Raw genomic sequence first — 15,136 nt, 5'->3', positions numbered from 1 at the left:
CCAGTTTGCCACGTTTTCATAAAATTTTATTGCAGTGGTTTTAACTGGGTTGACTTTGCTCCCACATGGCAATGTCTAGGGACATTTTTGGCTGTCACTAGTTGGGGTGGGAGCACAATTGGCATCTAGTGGGTCGAGGTCAGGGATGCTGCTAATCATACAGCAATGCACATAACAGCTCAGCAGCAAAGAATTGCTGGGGAAAAAGGTCAACAGTATGGAAATCGAGAATCCCTTGTTTTATAAGATCCCTACCACATTGATTTGTCTCTGTACTGCCTCTGGTTTCCACAACGTGCTACAATGGCAGTGTTGAGTAGCTGAAACGGAAATCATACAGCCCCCAAACCCCAAATATTTACCATCTGCACCGCACCTTTATAGAAAAAGTTTGACAAACTAAATGTAGAAAATGAGTTAAGAACAATGAACAAACAAGAAAATCTGCATTATTTTGAAAAATGGCAATGTTTTGTCTGCAATATAAGCAATATCCCTTAGAAATTCAGTTTTGGCCTTTCATGGCTACATTTTAATTCTGTATCCTTCTGACGACCGCTCCATTATCTCTATTTATTATTGCTCTGTTTGCATTCCAGGCACTGAGCTGAGCCCTCTGCCATTCAAATAGAGGCATATTTCCTGCTCTTTGGGGAGTGGATAGCCCAGTGGGAAAAACAAACATTAATTAAATCATCACCCTAATGAATGTATAATGAAAAACTACAATAAGAGCATGTAGACTAGAGACAGGTTCTATCACAGTTGACTGGGGCTTGGGAGAGGCTCCCTGAGGAAGTAAGTTTTGAACAGAGGCCTAAACAATGTATAGAAGTTAACGAGACTAACACAGCGTGTGTGTGGTGGTGATTTTGGGGTGGAGGGATAGTGGTGGTGAGTTAGAACAAGGTGAGGGAGAGACTGGAAAATCGGTGGAAATGACAAAAGACCAGCATGGTTGAGGTTTAAAGAGCCCGGAGGAGGGTGGTTGAAGATGCAGCTGGAATGGGAAGTCATGGGGACGAAGGAAAAGCATGTGGGACAGATAGTGTGTTTGGTCTTTATTCCAAGAGCATCAAGAGCAAAGAGAAACCGTTGAAGGGCAAGGGAAGGGGAATGTGATCTGATTTGCATATCAATGTCACAAATGGTCAGATTCGAAAACTGAAGAAAAGTTAAACTCATTTAAAAACCTGGTTATTTTGAAAACAACTAGCTGATTGATTAACTTGAATATATCTAACTAAACCATTGTGTTCTCTTTTTTATCCACCCATCATAGTCAGCGATGAGACTGAGTTTGAATATGATCATTTTCCTTTTTACGAAGCAGGTTTGTGTGTGGAGACTCAGCTGGAATTTATCCTACAGTGATTTCTAAGGTCATGCTTCTTTTGAAGATCAGTTGAATATTTATGTGTGTGTGTGTTTGATGTTAAAATTTCCAATTCTCACTGTGCCTTCTAAGTTTTTTCTAGGACTCTAAAAATATACTCACCAGAGACTCAGGAGAATCAATAGCTCATTGTATAATTCTCTATGATGTAGACTATCTAGTTTTCCTGTGCAGAAACATGTTTTTTAACCAAGTTTTAATTTCCTTTTTGTTTCTTCTATACAGCCAGTTATATCTAGCCTGTTAAATGTTATTACTGTCCGTAACCTGTACATTATTTACTAGTAGTACCTTTGGAAATTTAGGCTACAAATCCTCTATGTGACTAAAATCAACTAAACATTCTGTTGTATGGGTTGAGGGGTGGACAAAGAGATACAGGAAAATAATAGGATGTAATTCTGGTTATTGTTCCTTTGAATTATTGACCATTGTTCTTCATCAGACAACAGCTTCTATTCCAGAATAGAGGTTGGCAAGCTATCAAGTCCAGCTGGCTGCCTGGGTTGTACATAAAGTTTTATGGGGACACAGTCACACTCCTTTGTTTACATATTGTCTATGGCTGCCTTCATGCTACTATAACAACTTTGCAAGAGAAGTTATATAGTTACAATCCTAAAATATTTACCATCTGACCTTTTATAGAAAAAGTTTGCCAATCTCTGTTCTAGAGAAAGCAGATGAAGCTATTTATATGTTCTTTTCATGTCAGAATATTTACTGGTAATTACATACATAGCCTTTGCCCTTTTATTGCCATCATGAAAAGCCGACTTTTCCCCCAGAGCTTAGGTAAGACCCTGCTAAAGGCTGATAATGGTTTTCAGCACTTACAACGTAAGCAGCACTTCACTAAGCATTTCATATACATTATCTCACATAATCCTCACTGCAGCCCTGTGAATTAGATATTATTATCCTCATTTTGCAAATGAGTAAATTTGCATTAGAGAAATTAAATAACTTGTCTAAGTTCACAGAACTTGTAAGTGGCAGAAATGGGAATTTGATTCAATTTCCATTTCTTTCCTGGGCTACCAACCACTCTACTCTATGGTAGTGGGTACTCTGCACATTTTCTATCAGAACCAACTGAAAAAGGAAAAATGGCTGTTGGCTCCAAAAGTAGGATCTAGCTTCCTGTAATGGGTCTAAAGCTGTCAGCACTCTGGACAAAAGCACCGCCAAGTGCGCAGATCTGGTTTGTTTCCAGAAAACCAAGCAGACTCTATACTTACAGTGGGTGTTCTGAGGTCTACGCAGGAGTCATTGATGGGTTTTCTGTCATCAGACATGATTCCTGGGATTTATTTTCAGAGAGATTTAATTTCATCTTGAAGTGTACATGAAAAAGAACCCTACAAAGAAACATCTCTTGACCACCATGGGGTTCCAATATATGCCCCATTTAAGTCTCTCCTTTGCCTAAGACCAGAACCTTTGATGGAACTGTAGAATTATTATCATTTTTTTTTTAAAAAAACACTTCTCCCCAGCCCCATCTGTCATCATTTGAGTATTTGCATTTCAGAAGCAAAATGAACTGCCCGATGAGAACACTGCTGCTGACATCACAGAGCCGCTACCACAGCTGCCCCAGCCCTGAGATGCTGGGGAGTTCTTCTGTGACATTTTATGGCATCGCCTGCAGCAACACGAAACTCTTGATCTGTTAGTCAAGTGACTTGACTGCAATCGAACTCACGGGATGGGCCTTTCAGAACCTGAGTCCACTAACTCCCAGGTGCACCAACTGATTTGTGCAAATTCACATCAACCCTCAGTTATTTGAATTCAACAGGTTATTTTCAAAAACCCAGGTATTTGATGTAATTCAAATTTCTTCTTTCCCTTGAAGCAATTTGTTTGAAAAAATAATATATTTTTAAAGACTCTTCAAAATGGAATAAAATAATACTACACTCATGGAAATTTTCGTTACTCTTTCATGGATAACTCAAGTATTATTTTAAATCTCTTCTGAACACAATGGTACTCCGTTATTCTCCTTGATCTAGAGACAGGTCACTAGGGCTGAATAGGTTAAAAACTAGAATTTTTTAAAGTCCCCAACTATAAAATGAATTACCCAACAGATGCAGCAGACTCTGAAGAAATCATTAAGAGCTATTTAGCTAAATAATATCTGTGCTAACAAGTCCCATAAAACAGATTTCAGTGAAAATGTGCATTCTACAATGGCCCTAAACACACATCACACCATAAGGGTTCTATCAGCTAATTAATATAGGGTGAGCGCTTTAAAGAAATGAAATTAACTGAATAAGATTCTCATAACTCATTTCCCTACTGAAATAGGACAAAGAAGAGTTATTTGCGTAGCTCCAAGAACACTGTGTCTCCATTTGACTTTGTTTTGGCCTCTGAGGACAAGAACTATTCCATAGTTTTGTGTCTCTCTTGCTCTTTCTGCAACTCTCCCAGAAAACATGCTTATAAAGCAGTTATTTGATACTACTGCCACAGCATGGGCAATGAACATTCTCAACTTATAAAAGTCAGTCCTGATCTTCTGCAGAGATATTCATTCATTCTTTCTTTCAACAACATATATTGAGCTCCCACTGCATACCAGACATTTGCACGTGTTGTTGATGGGCATTGCTGCCTTCGCTCCTTCATGAATTTGTCTTGGTCAAGCAGGGTAACACTTGCTGATCAGCACAGCTCCACTTAGAGAAGCTCTTGAAGTTCAAGTAAATGAATCGCAGAAGATTTCTAACTCTGCCATTCTGTGAGCAGTTTATTTCAACCCCTATAAGCATCTTTTGCAACTGTGGTTAGGCAGTGCCAAAACTTCCTAGCTCTCAAAACATCTAAATCAGAAAGTTGCACTAAATTGATTGATGAACACACAGGTGATCAAGTACCATTCCATCCCTTTACACCAGCGATGCCCTGGCAAGGGATATGGCCTGATTATGAAAATGTTGTCATATAAGTTCATGTTAAAATTAATTTTCTCAGGCCAGGCGTGGTGACTCATGCCTGTAATGCCAGCACTTTGGGAGGCCGAGGTGGGCAGATCACCTGTGGTCGGGAGTTCCAGACTATCCTGACCAATATGAAGAAAATCCATCTCTACTAAAAAGATACAAAATTAACTGGGTGTGGTGGCACATACCTGTAACACCAGCTACTCGGGAGGCTGAGACAGGAGAATCCCTTGAACCCAGGAGCTGGAGGTTGTGGTGAGCTGAAATCATGCCATTGCACTCCAGCCCGAGCAACAAGAGCTAAACTCTGTTTCAATAATAATAATAATAATAATAATAATAATTTTCTCTCCTTCCTGTATCAGACGTATCCCCCAAAAGTAATTATGGTTACATACGTTTCTTTCTCTGACTTATCAGTTAGGGAATGGATGGTAGAAGTACATGGGGTTGCTGGGTGTATGGTCTTTAAGTATGAAACCAATATCCAACTACTCTAAATATACATGTGGTTCTTAAATTATTTATAACTGAATAAGGGAAATAGCCAGTAAACAATTGCAATCCAGTGTGATAGATCAACAACAGAACTATATTGTAAAGCCTGCTAGTTGTGTGAAGAATGGAGTGACCATTGCTGCTTTGGCTGGAGGGTTGGGAGTGACTTCTCAGAGGAAGGCATGAAACACTGAGTCAGGGAAATACGTTCAATTTAGAGGACAAAGGTGGGAGGAATGAGCATTTCAGGCAGATAGACTAACAAGGTAAAGCTCCCAGTAGAATAGGATGGTAAGGTCAGGATTGCATTGGTAGTTTGGTACCACTGAGGCATCTGGTACAAGGCGGATAACTGCTAGAAAGGGATTCAATAGATATGTGGGGATGGCATAGCAAAGAGCAAAACTTAGGTTATATTATATATGCTAAGCTCTTTGAAAGCAACGCTGCCTCGTATTCGCACTGCATTACCCACAACATAGCATCAAACATGGTGCTTGCTCTTATTTGATGCTTATCATTTATTATTTACTTATTATTTACTTACTTATCTGTTGATTGAAATACAAAAACAATATTTTCAACCATTTATTGACTGTTTTTTAGCTGGATCATCAGTATGATAAATAGAATCTGATCATGCACTATTCATAACACATGAAAAGCAAGACACCTTTAAATAAGAATATGCTAGGAATCAGTTGCCCATCACCGACTGCGAAAACATATACTAGAGGGAATGCAGTTGGATCTGTGGGAGGAGAACTGTATACAAGGGTTTTGGAGAATGATTGCTTTTTAAGAAGCATGCACCTGAAATATGATGGAAGGGCACAGTATGCCCAACACTGACACACTTGCTGACTTACAGAATATAATGCAAGCCACATACATAATGCAGTAAAATGGCTACATTGAAACGTTAAAAGTAACTAATGAAATCGACTTCAATAATATTTTACTTAATCCTTTATAGATAAATTATTTCAATATGTAATCAATATAAAAGTTATTAGTGAGAAATTTTACGTTCTTTAAGTCTCCAAACTCTGGGGTATCTCACATTGAATACATTTCAATTTGGACTAGCCACATTTCTTTGGGTTTTTTTTGTTTGTTTGATTTTTGTTTTTTTGAGACAGACTCTGGCTCTGTTGCCCAGGCTGGAGTGCGGTGGCGCCATCTCGGGTCACTGCAAGCTCCGCCTCCCAGGTTCACGCCATTCTCCTGCCTCAGTCTCCTAAGTAGCTGGGACTACAGCTGCCTGCCACCACACCTGGCTAATTTTTTGTATTTTCAGTAGAGACGGGGTTTCACTGTGTTAGCCAGGATGGTCTCAATCTCCTGACCTCGTGATCTGCCCCCCTTGGCCTCCCAAAGTGCTGGGATTACAGGCGTGAGCCACTGCGCCAAGCCTGGACTAGCCAGATTTCAAGTGCTCAATAGCTATGCATGACTAATGGTGACTGTATTGGAGAGTGCAGTCTTAGTCCAGCTCCAAATAACCTGAAGATAGAAATCACCAAAATACTGCCGTAAGTGTGGTTGATCAGCAGGTTACCTGATAAAGGTATCAGGCACAGTTCTGGCCTTGGGATTCCCTTCTTTCCTGGCAGCCAGACTTTTTTCATAGTAAAAAGTCATGTCCAAAACATCAGATATTGATCTTGTGTGTTTGCACTGAATGAGGATTATTGTTATTTTATTAGACTTTTACTTTAATATATATATATTGGTGTACAATACAAGATGTATTTCATACAGTGGGCATGATCATAAAAGTTTGAGAACCACAGCTTGCTGTGTGTGTGATGGTTGAGAAAGAGGTGTCTTTGTCTTGCCTGACACTGGTCTGGCTGTGTCTCCTCCCCTCTCTATCAGCCCTACTACAGGCCGCCCTTCACTTTGGCACCGTCAGCTTTGCAGAACTCTTGGACACAGCTCTCTCAATAATAGCATGTGTGTTCTCTGCCAGGATGCCTGTCAGTGAGCGGTGGATTTGGGGTGGCCACACATCCCTAACTTCCTCACCTTTGTTTTCCATAATACCTCTCCCCAATCCCTGAGGTACACCATCCTCCACTGAAGAGTTGAGTCTCTTATAGAAGCAGAAAAATCTTGACTTTTCCCTTAGTCTGTGATAAGAGCACCCCAGATGTCAAAAGAGTCACAGGGAGAGCATTCACTGACATCTGCGTTTCTTAATCTTATTCCTTGGCTTAGTCTGCTCTCCTCTGTAAGGATACCTCTTTCTCTAATGTCCACTATGCCAATAGCTATGACAACATTCAGGCAATCTTACAGCAGCCTGGGATTCATATCTTTTCTGGACCTTCTTGCAAGTCTGAGTTTCCATTATGGAATCATGCTCAAGATATCAGCCAGGGCAGTCCATCCAGGCACACTGTGTGTGTGTGTGTGTGTGTGTGTGTGCGCGCGCGTGCACACACGTAAGACAGAAAAAAAGAGACAGAAAGAAAGAGAGAGAAGCACACACCTGTTTGTGTTTGCACATACATGCCCTCCTCTGGCAGGGAAAGATTTTGACATTCCCTGTCCTGTGGAATTGCTCAGGGCAGATATAGGCAGGCTAAATCCCATTCATTCTGAGTTGTGAGTTACCCATCTGCCTCTCATTCTTTCAAACACAGATGATAACTATTGGATCAAACAAGACACACACAATCAAACAATACAAACAAATTACACACACATACACACTTCCCAAAGACCAACATTAATCACTCAAATACTACAATTTACACCAGTTGTTTTTAAATGAAATATGTATTAGGAGCATTCCTGGAGCTTGTTAAAATTTAAATCCTTGGGCCCTCATCCAAGGAATTCCAAGCCTGGGCAGGGCCTTGGAACATGAATTATAATAAACACTCCAAGCGATTCTGATGTAATCCTAACGACCACCCTTTGAAAAATGTTTCTGTACTTATTTGAGCCATTTTCCTATTGCCAGCCACTGCAACTGACAAGCTCTCCACAATGGAGTCAAGACTTCTTATAATTATGCAGTGTTTTTGTTCCTTTTTTAACCTCTAGTCTAAGGCCCCTCTTGCCCTTAACCTTACCACAGGCCTATCTAGAAGAAGAATCTAAATGTACTCTTCTTTTTTTTTTTTTTTATTATTATACTTTAAGTTCTAGGGTACATGTGCATAACGTGCAGGTCTGTTACATATGTATACTTGTGCCATGTTGGTGTGCTGCACCCATCAACTCGTCAGCACCCATCAATTCGTCATTTATGTCAGGTATAACTCCCAAAGCAATCCCTCCCCCCTCCCCCGCCATGATAGGCCCCGATGTGTGATGTTCCCCTTCCCGAGTCCAAGTGATGTCATTGTTCAGTTCCCACCTATGAGTGAGAACATGTGGTGTTTGGTTTTCTGTTCTTGTGATAGTTTGCTAAGAATGATGGTTTCCAGCTGCATGCATATCCCTACAAAGGATGCAAACTCATCCTTTTTTATGGCTGCATAATATTCCATGGTGTATATGTGCCACATTTTCTTAATCCAGTCTGTCACAGATGGACATTTGGGTCAACCCAACCTAAATGTACTCTTTACAGAGCTGTCACCTTAAGTGGTAGAGCTACTGCCTTCAGTGGCAGCTTCCTTAACAACACATCATATTGAAATCTTGAAATTACTACCTGTGAGTGCTTGATTAGATGTGTCCACTGAGGTCTTTTTCCTCCTGAACCTCTTTCTAGGGGTGGGGGTGAGAGATGCATTGAGGGTAGGGTGTTTGGTCTTCCAACCACGGTTACATGCCTCCTACAAGTTACTGGATCAATTCACGCTTCATACAGACATAGATGACTTGAGAAGACCTGGAGGATTGGGTTGCTTAAAGAGCCTTTGAGGTGCATCTAGACCAGCAGCAGGCACGCAACTGCCTGAGGCAGTCTTCTTTTGGGGAGGGGGTGGAAGTGCAAACAATTTGTGACATTCAGTAAACCTGTACCCAGGAATACAAATCTGAGGAGAAGGCAAACCAAGGCTGCGGGGAGACATAAGTCCTGTGATTCTTCCCCAGGGGCCTGGCCAGTCCTCTGTTCTCTGATAGGCAGCAGTTGCTCAGCTTGGGTTAATTTACACTTGAAAACAATCAAGCTTACTCTTCTACCAAGGGTTCCAATCCGCAAGCCAGTGGACCAGCAGGTCTCTAACACTGCTTCTCTTCTTTTTTCTTTACACTTTATGGGTTTACACCTTTGCCAACCCCCCTCTCCCCCATGTTCTCCCTTTTCCTCAGTATTCGGTTGTATTTCTTGGTCTTGTGCTGAGGAGCCTCTACCCATTTTCCAGATGGCTTTCTCTCTGTCTCTCTGGGCAATGTTCCAGATCTTCCCTGTGGCCCCGGCTGCCTGGCTCTGTGCACCTAATCCCCCCCCTTTTTTTTTTTTTTTTTAGAGACAGAGTCTTTGTCTGTTGCCCAGGCTGGAGTGCAATGGCACAATCTAGGCTCACTGCAACGTCTGTCTCCCAGGTTCAAGCAATTCTCTTGCCTCAGCCTCCCGAGTAGCTAGGATTACAGGTTCCCACCACCACGCCCGGCTAAGTTTTGTATTTTTAGTACAGCCAGGTTTTCACCATGTTGGCCAGGCTGGTCTCAAACTCCTGACCTCAGTTGACCTGCCTGCCTTGGCCTCCCAAAGTGCTGGGATTACAGGCGTGAGCCACTGCACCCAGCCCATGTACCTAATTTTTGTGGCTCCCCTGTATTTATAGATTGCTATCCTGTGATTACACACCGCTTCCAATAGACTGCCATTTTGTCAACTTTTAAACAAAGCTTTCTAGCCTCTTACAGTCACATGGTTGCCCTTTCCTCTGGTTGAACCTAACAATAGTCTGAACGTTCTTATATGATGAGGTCACTAACAGGGACTACACTGTACCCTAAGTTTCAGTCACATAGGTCTCCCTCCTGTTGCTTGAACATTCCTAGGGTGCTCTTACTTTAGGGCCTTCCCGCTAGCGATTTCCTCTGCTAGAAATACTCTTCCCACAATTATCAGCGTGGCTGACCCCCGACCTCCCTCAAGTCTTTGCTCAACTCTCACCTTCTCAGGGAGGCCTAATCCTAACCACCCTTTTAAAAAGGCAGCCCCACTCCAGTCCGGATCCCCTTGACCGCCCTGTTCATTTTTCATAATTACTATTTTTTGCTTGTCGTTTGTTGTCTCTCTTCTCTGCTAGACTGTTCCACAAGGATGGGGATTTTGTTCCATTTTGAACACTGAAGTGTCCCTAAGCACTTAGGCCAGATCATAGCACATAGTAGATGCTTTAAGATATTTATTGAATAAACAAAAATGTCCTGGGGTTAGGATCTCTGTTCCGTCCTTATATCTACTCTAGCACTTAAGAGAATGTGCATGGGAAGGGCTCCGTATGTTTTCATTAAGTTTAATTTTGTATCTTTATTACTAGTTTCATAATAACCTATGGATGTCAAGCAACATAAATTTGAAGGCTTTTTTCAACCACAAGACAGTATTGGAGGAAGCAGTGCCATTGCCACATGGCACACGTGTTGTCTCCCTCCTCTTTCTGCCCATGTGCAGCCCGTGCACCTTATGGTGCTTTCATACCCTTGCCACCCATAAATGCTTCACTAATGAAAGAGCTTGGTAGGATTCTCACCTCACTCTTTAAGCTGAAAGACTATGATGCTAGTACTTGGGTACTATGTAAGAGCAACTATTATTAAGTTGTCTTATACAAAATTGCCGTTTTTTTAAGTCGAAAATGATCAGATGTCCACAGTTTCATGTAGTACAACCTATCACATGAAATCTGATGCAGTTGTGAGTAGAACCAAGATAACTAGACAAAAAAGACTAATTAGTGCAGATAGGTGGCCTCCTTGTCTTCCCTCTCCTTGAGTCGGTTCTTGGCCAACTGATACGGTGCCATGCTTGGAAACAGTAAGAGTCAGCTAGACCCGATGTCTTCCCAATCTCAGAAATGACCCTTCTCAGTCAGCTGCTGGGTTTGCCCTGCCCACAACCTGGGGTGGGTCTTGAGTATGTGCCCTGCATCCTCTCTCTTCAGAACAACAGTAAACATGAACCACACCACCTTTTCCAATTTTTAAATGTCATCACCTAGATCAAGGGCTTGTAAGATTTTCAGACTGTGAACCACTTTGGCAGTGTCCAGAGAGACCTTGGAAGCCAGTGAATCTACCTTTACTCATCAACACAAGGAAACAACCCAGACATTCTCTTAAATAAATGATGCATGAGAAGATGCCCACTCCTTTGGATGAGGCACCAGGAGCAATATCTGGATTTCACAAAATGTTAATGCAAACCAGCAAAAAAAAATGCTAATATGTCCCTGTCAAAAAACACGTGGCACCTGGGGTAGCTTAATGAACTGCAAATAGCTTGTGGATCCCATTTTGAGAACCACCGGTTGGCAGTCTGTAATCATATCTCCGTTTTGATGAATAATATCACCCTTTCAGTCTGATTCTGTAAGCCATATTCATTCATTCAACGAAGATTTAGTAGAAACTGAGGCAACAGAGGGTCATGATTAAAAGCAAAGACTAAACCAGACTATAAGTTTGAATCCCACCTCAGCCATTTACTGGCTACAGGACCTTAGAGAAGTTACCGAACCTCTCTGTGCCTCAGTTGCCTCTTCTGTTACATGGAAATAATGGTGTTTACCTCGTAGGTTTGATACGAGGACTGAATAGATGAACATGAAAAATTTTAAAGTGATTCATATAGTGCTTTACACATGGTAAGCACTACGTAAGTGTTAGCTATAATTATTACAACATGCCTGCATCTTCAGGACACTCAGAATGCTCAGAACAATACAATCTAGGGAGATGGCAGGGGATTTGTGAGTGATGGCCTGAATGAGGAAAGGGATATAGCTGGATTATCATAATTGCACTGACAGGCTGAACTTATCTGTGCCTGTGTCCACAATTCACCACGAAAATAGATCAATGCAGTAGGGAAAACATTCGACCAGTTGTTTGATGCTGTGTAGATATATCTCCCAAAGTGTTACTTATGTTTCATTGTGAATATGGTTTAATTAATAGTGGCTGCAGGGATATATTTTAACCCACCTTCATGCAAACCGTTATCTCAATTTTCTGGAAGGGAACAGGAATCCCTAGCAGAGCAACTGCTTGGGTGCAAATTAAGGACCTACCCATGCTCCTGTTACCCAACTAGAACCACTTATAGTGCAGTGGGGAATATTTCCAAATTAACGCTGCCATGGGAATATCCATTTGATATTTCTGCATAGAAATTTTCTTCTGCTATTATTCAAGCATCCATTGAAAAACAACATCTTGATCTGTGTATGCTTTGATGATGCAGGAATTTACAGCTATGAGCAGAGAAAGATCCATTTTCTTCAACAAATTTGGTGGAAGCAGAAAAACATGCAGTAAATTAAAGCTGATTTGCATGACATTGTGCACGCATGCAGTCTTTTCTATGAGGCAGGGAATGTTCTTTGATTGAATTTTTCTATTTCTCTATGTTTGTATGGTATTCTGGGAACAATTGAGGAACCCTCTGTTGGCTAATTAACACCTGTAAATTCACATTGCCTCGTGTCTTCCTTATATTGGAGAGGTAATGAGTCCAAGTCCTAGTAGGGTTGTATTTTTATTAAAATTTCTTCATATCTTTTTCTTTTCATGTAAAACAGATTGCTACATGTTTAACCCGTTAATGTCTTTCATGTTCTTCTTTTATCCCGGGAAATAAAACAGAAGTTAGAAAATTACCACTGTGTTGCTAAAAGAGAGAAATCAAGCGTGCAGGGAAGTGGTGACTTGTGAAATGTAAGTTCTAACTATATGGTGACATAGTAGTTGGGGACTGAAATTCCAGCCAATTAATCTGTTATTCAATCTATGTGATACCAAATAAATGCTCATTAATTCATCAACAGATATTTCTTGAGTGACACATGATGATAAAGAGAAGGTGGTTCACAAGAGGAAAGACATAGCCTCTGCCCCCATTTCACAGTCTGGTGAGAGGGAGAACAGTGAATAAATACAAAACTGGCTAATACATAGAATTATGCTCATGGTACTACGGAAAAACAGAGAAAGAAAGAGCTAACCCATTCTGAGGGATCATAGGCTTCTCAGAGTAGATGAGATTTCCTCTGAATGTTAAAGAATTCTAGGAGTCAATTAACTGTGGGGACAGAGGTGGGGGGCACGCCACAGGGAATAAATAACATATACAAATGCTCTGTTAATGGAGAATGCAGCTTCTGTGTGTACAAAATTCCACAGAGAATTCCAGTGATCCCTTCTATGATGGGTGGTGGTAAAGGCCAGACACTCTGGTGATCCTGCTCTACAAGGCTGAAAGGCCATTTGGCTCTAATTCCTAATTATTCAAACCTATTCTTCAGCATGGGATACTTCTTTGATGGAAATATACTGTGCTGACTTATTGAACAACTGTGTCATCAGTGTGAGTAATCACACCTGTATTGTGAGAAAACTGGTCACTCTGTACGTAGCTATCCTGCCCTGAAACCTCTGGAATCACCTGTCACCATCAGGAAAATCTTCAGATATAAGTAATAGAGAAACTGTATCCCTTCTCCACATTGTTTCAGTCTAAGAATCAGGGCACCAGACCTATTTTCAGTCACTGGTAGTGGTGCCTGATTCCAAGGGAATCAGAATTCACTGAAAATGATGCAAGCTGGAGTCTCTTGTGTGTGGATGTACCAGGCCCCACTGTTGACCAGCCTCAAGCTTGCATCATTCTGAGTGGACGTTGTCAAGGGGTACCTTCTACTTGAGACATTAACAATGACTGAGACACTATTTATGGAAATTAGAGTAATGGGCCATATGGATAGATGTATCTCACTGATTGCTGTATTAGTTAAGGTAAGCTAGCCACCATAACAAACAAGTCCCCAAAAGTATAACAGCTCTAACACAGTACAAGTTTGCTTTCTGATGTGTAACAGTGCTGAAAGGGAGAACAACTTGATGAAGTGGGTCTCATCCATGCAATTATTCATCTCCAGGCCTATGGAGAATGTGTCATCTTTAAATTGTGACTGCTAAGATGAAGGTTGTCTTCATTCCTGCCAGTCATAAGGGGAAAAATAGTATGGAGGAAAGGGTAAGGGAGACTTTTCTGGGGTAGAAATAGAGGAGGAGAACATCCTGTATCTATTCACAACCCATTGGCTAGAACTCAGTCACATGGGCATACCTAATTGCAAAGAAGTCTGGGAAATGTAATCTAGCTATGTACGAAGACAGAAGAGGAGCATGGATTTTAGATAACAGCTATCAGTCTTCCATAATCCCTCCTCCTCATGTCACTTTTTACGACTCAACCTTACCTGGATTTTGTGCATGGCTCAACAATCATCCAAAGCACCAGGACCATAGTTTACTGCAAGACATGTGGCCTGCAAGACATGTGGCCATATGCTCCACTCTTATGACTACTAGCCAGGATGATGTGACAGCTAGGCTGATGGCCAAGACCATAAAAATAAATGTTGGAGAAGCTTTCCCTGTGATCTCATGCCTGGAGGCCCACATTGTTTTAAAATGATAGAATCTGAAGCTTTTGTCTGTTTTGTCTGTTCATAGTTCTGTATAACATTACAGTTGAACAAGGAGTTCCAAAATAAAAACAACATTTTGAAAATAACTGGGCTAGATTTCCAAATTGATTTTGATGAGTCTTAGAAATAGGTTGTGTCAGAGAAGTGACCTTAAAAGTTGTGGGTGAATGGTAAGCCAGTCATAAGAGATATTAGAATTCCATTTTAAGAGAGAGAAAACATACGAAAAGAATGCAAGATTCTGACACGTCCAAAAGTCTGTAGAGTTAACTGGAAAATGTGTTCATGTTCTTTAAGAAACAAAGAAAAGCAAAATCCAAAATTGAGCCTGGATTCAGAATGCAGTCTTTTAGGGTAAATGAAATAATCATGTAATACATTACTTGATCACAAAGATATGGGCTAAACAGTTTATGAGGCCACCTCATTGAAAGGTTTTGGTATAACCACCATTTGACCCAGCCATCCCATTACTGGGTATATACCCAAAGGATTATAAATCATGCTACTATAAAGGCACATGCACACATATGTTTATTGTGACATTATTCACACTAGCAAAGACTTGGAACCAACCCAAATGTCCATCAATGATAGACTGGATTAAGAAAATGTGGCACATACACACCATGGACTACTATGCAGCCATA

Source organism: Colobus angolensis, unplaced genomic scaffold (assembly GCF_000951035.1).
Source record: "Colobus angolensis palliatus isolate OR3802 unplaced genomic scaffold, Cang.pa_1.0 Scaffold126, whole genome shotgun sequence".
NCBI lineage: Eukaryota > Metazoa > Chordata > Mammalia > Primates > Cercopithecidae > Colobus > Colobus angolensis.
The sequence above is the reverse complement of the archived record's forward strand: the minus strand, read 5'-3'. Positions refer to the sequence as shown.